The sequence below is a fragment of the Diadema antillarum genome, unplaced genomic scaffold, assembly GCF_040938485.1.
Source record: "Diadema antillarum isolate AM-2024a unplaced genomic scaffold, OU_Dant_1.0 scf00000125, whole genome shotgun sequence".
Lineage (NCBI taxonomy): Eukaryota > Metazoa > Echinodermata > Echinoidea > Diadematoida > Diadematidae > Diadema > Diadema antillarum.
In genome coordinates this window covers 908,163-917,769 of record NW_027271014.1, presented here as the reverse complement: position 1 = coordinate 917,769, position 9,607 = coordinate 908,163, and positions in this window count along the sequence as shown.

Below are 9,607 nucleotides of genomic sequence, written 5' to 3'. Positions count from 1 at the left end.
TGAAAGTTTGAGGAAAATTGGACAATCGATGCAAAAGTTATGAATTCTTAAAATTTTTGTGTTGGAACCGCTGGATGAGGAGACTACTACAGCTTGTGAGTCATATGCGTACAACAGGATAAAGAAAATGTAAAGAAAATTCAACATATTTTCACTTTTTTTCGCATAATAAATGAGCACTTGACTTGTCTCTTTCTAAAAGCAGGGGGAATAATGTTACCCCTAACATATGTCGGTAACGAGTCAAGGGAATATGTACTTTTTTCAACAGATGGAATTTTGTGAAATTCTCTTTATATTTTCCTTATATTGTTGTACGCATGTGACATCTAAGTTATTCATACACTGCAGTAGTCTTCTCATCCAGCGGTTACTACACAAAAACTTCAAAAATTCATAACTTTTGAACGGGTTGTCCGATTTTCCTCAAACTTTCAATGACGTGTTCTCCTAATATTGCTACAGTCTCTCAATCCTTATGTTTATGAGGGTGAACTTGTCCTTTAAGGAAGTATTAGTAGAAAGCGTTGATTAAACAGATGCAGCAAAACCTAAGCATCTTACAATCTGGAAAAGTGGGATTTTCATATTCCAAAATACCGTATTAAGGTCGGTTGGCATGGAAATTCACTAGCATAATAAAAACTACAGCAGCTGATCTTCACGTGTCGTGACCTCTGCTCCAGAAGAGCATGACAACAAGATTATTGCTCGCGTACAGACTTGCTTGCTTCACTTGATTGCTAGACACTCGTGATATGATTAATCTATTTTGTATGATCGCGGAGCTACCTCCATCGGATACGATTCACTCAGAGAAGTTGACAGTATAGTCAGATAGTCGCTACCATTTGATTCCAACCACCGCTTTAACGTCACTTAATCTTGTAAACAAGTCAAAAGAACTTTATGTCTTGAAAGATTTAATTGAAAATGGACAATGCTAATTAATTTCTCAATAGATATTCGTTCAAAAAAAATTATTTTGCGCTTGAAGGCTTTTTTGTTTTGTTTTGTTTGCTTGGTAGCTGATGAAACCCGGAAGTGGCACCAGAAATACAAACCGTCCCCCTCTTAAAAGACATTTTTTCAAAATTTGATGGAAAGTGCAATGAAAAAGGATGATGACATAGCAGCCTCACCATAAGAATGCCTGAGTTGAGGCTAAAGGAAGTAGAGCAAAAGAAAAAGGGCATGCGTAGATTCTACACTGGTGAACTTGTTAAGCAATTAGTGGTATAACATTGTACCGTATTGTTAATGGCATTACACTTCTACATTTCTGAAATACGTGAGGCTCTATTCCATCAAAATTGTCCGGTATATTTAAAAAAAAATTCTTTCAGAGTATTGATTTCTCAAGGACCACAACAAATTCCACAAAGCTAAACAGGGAGCTGTCGATTTATGTACTACATGATGTGTAATTTTGAAAATCGTCTGGAATGCCCCTTTAAGTTGCTTCTGGCGGAGAAATATAAGTGATGAGGATAATAAGTACCTTCTTCAAGGGCACTCTAATGATTGATAGTCAGTGCTTTTAAGTGAGTTAAAACAGCTCCTCGATCAAAATGAAACAGGAGAAAAAAATTAAAAATGATTTTTTTCCAATTCACAGAAATCTGAAGTGACGTATCCAGATTCATCAGACAGGAGTCACCGCGGTGTGCTCACTTGTTTAGCTGACCTTTTGAATATCATGTCGGGTGAGACTGCTCTATAAGTTCTTAAAGGAGAAATCCAGTCCAATAATATAAGTTTCTATGATAAGAAAGAAGAAAATCTTACGAGTTCAACGGTAAAATTTTGAGCGAAATTGGGTGAAAAATAAGGAAATTATGACATTTTTTAGTTTTGGTTATTGATGGCAACATGATCCCCAGTGGCTGATTTGTGGATGATGTTGTCTGCCGATTGTTTTCTAGATAGATTGAAAGTTAGGAATTTGGCTGATGTTTCTAACTTCGTCCTTATGCTCGTCTCTTCTTATGACAAATTGTCGGCCTGCGTCCCCAGTGTGCGTGTATGTAGCTGAACGATCACTGCAGGGAATGTCATATATTTTGTACGACTCCTGCATGCTATGTCGTCTACATTCGTTTGTCTTTTGGGTGGACCAGTAGACCTCTGATGTGGCTTGACAACAGTGGAAACTTCAAACTCCTTGAAGACTCGTTGAAGGGCTCGATCAGTCTGAAGAAGCCACCAGTAGGAGGCGAAAGTACTCACTACAAAATAATGTTCGTGATGTGAAAGAAGAATATATTTCTCTGAAATTACCAATTAGATGAACCTCATTCAGATTATCTGTCTCTTTCTTATATATATAAGCCCTCAGTGAAGACCAGTGTCATAAACTGCTGCAGTGTTCAGAGACCGAGAGGACAGCATTCATGAAGATGGTAATACAATGTACTTCCTTTCCTTCATGACGTGTGTGTTTGTGTGTGTGTGTGAGCGCCCGTTATTTCAACCCGATGTAGTGACATATTTGGAGAAGGAAAAGGAGGCTTATAGGCGGTTTTTAGCATAATGAAACTGGTATTTTGTTATCAACGTCTGCATTCGTGCATGTGTGTGGGAAATATAAAATGAGAAGTGCAAAATTCGTGGAGAAGGGGTAACAGAAAATGTTCTTCAGCAACTTGTTTTCGATGAATTACGCAACATTTGAATTTTCATAAAGTTTGCACTTTAAACATTATGCAGTGAATCGATCAATATTACGTCAGTTGTAAAGTAACCATCTCGGTCATGCGTAGCTGACGTTGACTGTGTGATAATTCAAGATATGATTTGAAAGAGTCAACTTCCCCTATGTAATGTTTCGGGGTGATACGTTAACTTTGTTGTATCACTGTCTGTATGTTACTACAGAATACAGATAATTGGATACTCAGAAGCAATGGATATAACTTCACTCAGTGGTAGTTGGGAGGATAAGTGAGACTTTATTGTTGAAACTGGGAATATATACACAGTCTGCAGCAGGAGCTCATTTAACAAGTTTGTTTGGGTTTGTTTGTCAAAGTGGAGACAGTTAATCTGTGTGGTCAGCTTGGGAACGGAAAGAGGGGATTGCGTTATCAGTAGAAGTTAGTGAGGGGGGAAAGCTTGGTGGTTAATGTAAACATAGAACATGTTATTAGAAGACGGGGTGTAGGTTGTGGTCTGGTAGTATGAACATTACATCTCTCCCTTGTTTTTTTTTTTTTTTGATGATGACGATGATGATGATGAAATACACTGAACAACAGTGGACAGGGAGAATGGCTGTGAACAGAACAGAGTAATGAAAAAGGAGAGGCTGAAGAGTGCATGTTGCAGATCAAAGTTTATGAGTCATGCGTGGTGGCAAAGAAAGGTTCTGGTGTATGGAGACAGAGGGATAGAAAAAGGTGGGATGCAACGGGTGTGTATAGGAAAGTTGTGAAATGACAGAGGGGCAGTGTATGCAGAATAATGAGGGTGCCAAGAGAACTTATGAAAATGATGAAAATGAAATGGACAAAGGATATTTACATTTTATACAAGTTCTTATCACATGATTAAAGGTGTCATGATAAAATGAACAAAAGATATTTACATTTTATACAAGTTCTTATCACATGATTAAAAAGTGTCATGATTTGTTGCTACAGTATAGGCTCCGCTACATAATTATTATCATTTTTGTTTTATCTTTACTCTCTCTTTTCTTTTTCTTTTTGCAGTGGTCATAAAAAAAGAAATAATACTCAAACACTATATTTTATGTTTTGTCATGAGTTGCTTTACAATTGCAGGTCGGAATAATAATCAGGCAAATTGGTTTTAGGAGCCTACATATATGAACAATGTTATGAAGAATTTAAATGCAAAACCTACACATTTTGATCACTTTGAAACAGCTGAAATAAAAAAAAAATAGAAAAAAGCTGATACACTCGACGTTCTTGGCTTGACGTCCTCACAATTGATCACTGGATCGTCAGTTACATTGTAATTTGCACATGTTATCATTTGACGCTTGACGCATAGATGTATCTCCGAAATTGTCACAAAGTTGTTCGTGTAGAAGGATCGACCATAAAACTGAGTTCAAAGTGTCCGCTATTTGTATTATACATTTGAGTCTTAAATTGTGTTCGAGCTTATCAATATGTACGTCCATATTGTTCCACAAATTATGCGCGCCAAGTTAAATTAGGAAGTGATGTCCAGCTCGCGGAAAGACATGCAATCACTGTGCGAAGCGACATCACTTCGCGAAAGTATGCCGCTCTCGGATTGCTGGGAAGCCGCCATATCGTCAGCAGCCCGACAAATCCGACGACGACTCCCGATCATCTCACTTTCGCTCACATCATGGAAATTCGCACCGTGACCGGAAGAGCTCTAGTGAACGCTCTCGTGATTCGGACCAGCATCGCCGCAGTGAGTGGCGATCCTCATTCTCGAATAGCCGACATCGTCGTCGTGGAAAGGAACGTGTCCGTCACCTATCCCGTGACTCGTCATCGTCATCGGAATCCTCGCAATACAGTGATGACAAGGCTTTCTTTGTTAACTCAGTTCGCGAGAACACCAAGTTGCCGAAAGCCACAATAACAATCAGTGGTCAACCGATCGATCTCATTGTTGACACGGGATCGAGCATCAATATTCTCCGTGAGCAAGACTTCGCCAAACTTTCTTCGAAACCGCGGCTGCACCGCACACACATTCAGTTATTCGCTTACGGCTCTAAGCGCCCTCTCCCAGTCAGCGGGAAATTTCGAGCTTTCGTCACGGCCGTCGACAAGCGCCTCGTGGAAGCTCAGTTCTATGTTGTGCCCGGACACTCATACTCAACATCTCTTCTGAGTTTCAACACAGCAGTTGCACTCGGACTCATGAGATTCCATAAGTCGGTACAGATCGTCAATGCCGCAAGCCCTAACCACCGCGACCACGTCAACCATCTACGTGCTGAGACCACTTCTCAACGCACCGACAACGAGAGCTTCCGCACACACGATACAGTGAAGACGCAACGCACCGACGACGACAGCTTCTGTAGACGCGACACAGCGATGAAACAACGCGCTGATACAGTGAAGACACAATTGACGCTGCTGAAATCACCCAAGCCGCCAGAAAAAAAAGCTCTCCTTCTTCATCACATGGGAGCAGCTGCCCAGGGCATCTTCACGCAGTCAATAAGGCCGCAACTCGCCGCCCAAACGCCTCCCTTGGCAGAGACATATGCCAATATTACCAGTGCATACAAGGCGTACTTCGCACCGAGCATCAATGTTGACTTCGAAGTCTACCGGTTTCGCCAGGCAAGACAGCTTGAAGAAGAAACTGTTGCTCAATATGCCGATCGTCTTCGGTCATTAGCCGCCCGATGCTCCTTTCCCGACATGAACGCGGAAATAAAATCGCAAATCATTTGTAGCTGCCTGGACCCCGGACTTCGACGTCGTGCTCTTCGCGACACCACTCTAGACCTCGCAAAGCTGCTCACCCTAGCCAGAACATATGAAGCAACGGAGCAGCAGGCGCGAGAGATGGAAAAAGGACTGAGTAATCTGAAAGTTGACGGTCTAGCGGCAGCTCACCACATCGGTCGATCACGCTTGACACCGAAACAGCAAGCGTCGACATCGTGCTCCAATTGTGGTAGGAAACACACTGACAGAGATACATGTCCAGCTCGCGGAAAGACATGCAATCACTGTGCGAAGCGACATCACTTCGCGAAAGTATGCCGCTCTCGGATTGCTGGGAAGCCGCCATATCGTCAGCAGCCCGACAAATCCGACGACGACTCCCGATCATCTCACTTTCGCTCACATCATGGAAATTCGCACCGTGACCGGAAGAGCTCTAGTGAACGCTCTCGTGATTCGGACCAGCATCGCCGCAGTGAGTGGCGATCCTCATTCTCGAATAGCCGACATCGTCGTCGTGGAAAGGAACGTGTCCGTCACCTATCCCGTGACTCGTCATCGTCATCGGAATCCTCGCAATACAGTGATGACAAGGCTTTCTTTGTTAACTCAGTTCGCGAGAACACCAAGTTGCCGAAAGCCACAATAACAATCAGTGGTCAACCGATCGATCTCATTGTTGACACGGGATCGAGCATCAATATTCTCCGTGAGCAAGACTTCGCCAAACTTTCTTCGAAACCGCGGCTGCACCGCACACACATTCAGTTATTCGCTTACGGCTCTAAGCGCCCTCTCCCAGTCAGCGGGAAATTTCGAGCTTTCGTCACGGCCGTCGACAAGCGCCTCGTGGAAGCTCAGTTCTATGTTGTGCCCGGACACTCATACTCAACATCTCTTCTGAGTTTCAACACAGCAGTTGCACTCGGACTCATGAGATTCCATAAGTCGGTACAGATCGTCAATGCCGCAAGCCCTAACCACCGCGACCACGTCAACCATCTACGTGCTGAGACCACTTCTCAACGCACCGACAACGAGAGCTTCCGCACACACGATACAGTGAAGACGCAACGCACCGACGACGACAGCTTCTGTAGACGCGACACAGCGATGAAACAACGCGCTGATACAGTGAAGACACAATTGACGCTGCTGAAATCACCCAAGCCGCCAGAAAAAAAAGCTCTCCTTCTTCATCACATGGGAGCAGCTGCCCAGGGCATCTTCACGCAGTCAATAAGGCCGCAACTCGCCGCCCAAACGCCTCCCTTGGCAGAGACATATGCCAATATTACCAGTGCATACAAGGCGTACTTCGCACCGAGCATCAATGTTGACTTCGAAGTCTACCGGTTTCGCCAGGCAAGACAGCTTGAAGAAGAAACTGTTGCTCAATATGCCGATCGTCTTCGGTCATTAGCCGCCCGATGCTCCTTTCCCGACATGAACGCGGAAATAAAATCGCAAATCATTTGTAGCTGCCTGGACCCCGGACTTCGACGTCGTGCTCTTCGCGACACCACTCTAGACCTCGCAAAGCTGCTCACCCTAGCCAGAACATATGAAGCAACGGAGCAGCAGGCGCGAGAGATGGAAAAAGGACTGAGTAATCTGAAAGTTGACGGTCTAGCGGCAGCTCACCACATCGGTCGATCACGCTTGACACCGAAACAGCAAGCGTCGACATCGTGCTCCAATTGTGGTAGGAAACACACTGACAGAGATACATGTCCAGCTCGCGGAAAGACATGCAATCACTGTGCGAAGCGACATCACTTCGCGAAAGTATGCCGCTCTCGGATTGCTGGGAAGCCGCCATATCGTCAGCAGCCCGACAAATCCGACGACGACTCCCGATCATCTCACTTTCGCTCACATCATGGAAATTCGCACCGTGACCGGAAGAGCTCTAGTGAACGCTCTCGTGATTCGGACCAGCATCGCCGCAGTGAGTGGCGATCCTCATTCTCGAATAGCCGACATCGTCGTCGTGGAAAGGAATGTGTCCGTCACCTATCCCGTGACTCGTCATCGTCATCGGAATCCTCGCAATACAGTGATGACAACGCCTTCTTTGTTCACTCAGTTCGAGAGAACAACGAGCTGCCGAAAGCCACAATAACAATCAATGTAATGTTTCGGGGTGATACGTTAACTTTGTTGTATCACTGTCTGTATGTTACTACAGAATACAGATAATTGGATACTCAGAAGCAATGGATATAACTTCACTCAGTGGTAGTTGGGAGGATAAGTGAGACTTTATTGTTGAAACTGGGAATATATACACAGTCTGCAGCAGGAGCTCATTTAACAAGTTTGTTTGGGTTTGTTTGTCAAAGTGGAGACAGTTAATCTGTGTGGTCAGCTTGGGAACGGAAAGAGGGGATTGCGTTATCAGTAGAAGTTAGTGAGGGGGGAAAGCTTGGTGGTTAATGTAAACATAGAACATGTTATTAGAAGACGGGGTGTAGGTTGTGGTCTGGTAGTATGAACATTACACCCTACCTCGGAATTATAGCAGAATTGAACCAACTTTTACACATGTCTCGTATGGGCCAAATGAAGAAACCAACTCTCCAGAGAAGTTACCATGCAGTGATCACATCAAATTCATGGATTTTGTGCATGAGCTCAGTCGTATTTTCGATTACTGAAGACGCAAGTCTGCTCGTGCTCATCATATCACCTTCCTGCTAAAAGACAAACATCGCAAAGGATTATCGACCGACACTCTACGTCTGTAATTAAAAAGTATTCTTTGATTCCCCCTCTCTGTCTTAAGCTTGCTGACTCGGTAGACAGTCTTCCCTTGGATCAAGCCCGGGTCAACAGTCTCATCGAGGAGTTCCCCCACGTAGAGACTCTGCTGGTCAGCGTTGGCTTTCAGCGTGAGGAAGAGAGTGGAGACTGGTCTCTCTGCCAAGACAACCAGGAGAGAGGCGAATTTGTGTCTGTTGGTGAAATGTTGGCAGTGATATTCGCCCTCTGGGGCAAGTAATGGAATACAGTCACTCTGCAGGCTTAACCAACGAACCTTGCTAACTCCAATATCTGTGCAGCAAACATTCTTTAAAAAAAATCATATACCATATGGTGTTTAATCATATGTTTGTTCATCATAAATTCATTCACATTCACAATCGCAATCCATATCAAATGAATTGTGTGCATGCACAACAGAAACTCACTATTGCTAACATTTTTTTAAAGATTGTTTTCTTTCTCACTTTCTCTCTTCCAATTCATGTAACACCAAAGAATATTGCAACTATAGCTGTGCAGATGAGTGTGAACTTTATAAGCCCTTTCTGTACGGATTCAGGTGTAGCCAGGGAGGTGAGCCCCTCCCTACAGTGTTGAGGCTGTGTACAAGGATGCTTCAGTAAAATGCTTGCACGTACTGTTTATATTCAAGAGTTACGGTGTACTGGATGTACCAATTATGACGTGTGCACACGTCGAGGATTCGCCGTGTAAGCCTAAGTGATATTAATCTGGCCTCGCATAACATGGTAAAGTCGCACAGCCAATAAGTTCCTTGGTAGGCATTGGATAGATATTCTTGGAAAATAGCATGGATTTCTGGTAGACAAACCATTAATTCTGCTCTATTCCGGTCTGATAACATGTAAAAGAAAAAAAACACAACCAACTTTTTAACAACACACCATGAAAGCAATAAAATATACAAGTTTGAAACATACTATATTCAGCGATTCCTGATTGAATATAGTGCATGCAAGATGGTCTTGTGTACCACAGTCAAAAGTCGCGATTGTGAAAAAGAATAAGCTGACAATGAAATGCGAATGAAAGCTGATATCTATACTGTTTAACTTATAACGTTTACCTGTTTGTTTCTGTTCTGCTCTTGGTATACCCATGTTTTTACCCCTTGTGTTTTTTGTTTGTTAAGATTAAACATGTCTCATTCAGTAAGATAAGTGTTTTGCATAATATATCGGTCAGGAAAAAAATTGAGTGGCCTGCATGTATAAGTTATTTCTACGTCTTCCAAGGTCCATTTTTGTTACAATAATGAAGAGGGGTGAGAGAGCTAAACAGGAGCAAGAGGAGTAAAGTAAATTACATGTATTGTCATCCGTATTTCTACACTGTCGTCAATATCATCATCATTAAGAGTAGCGGAGTCTTTATAGAGTACATTCCTGAAAAAAAAAACC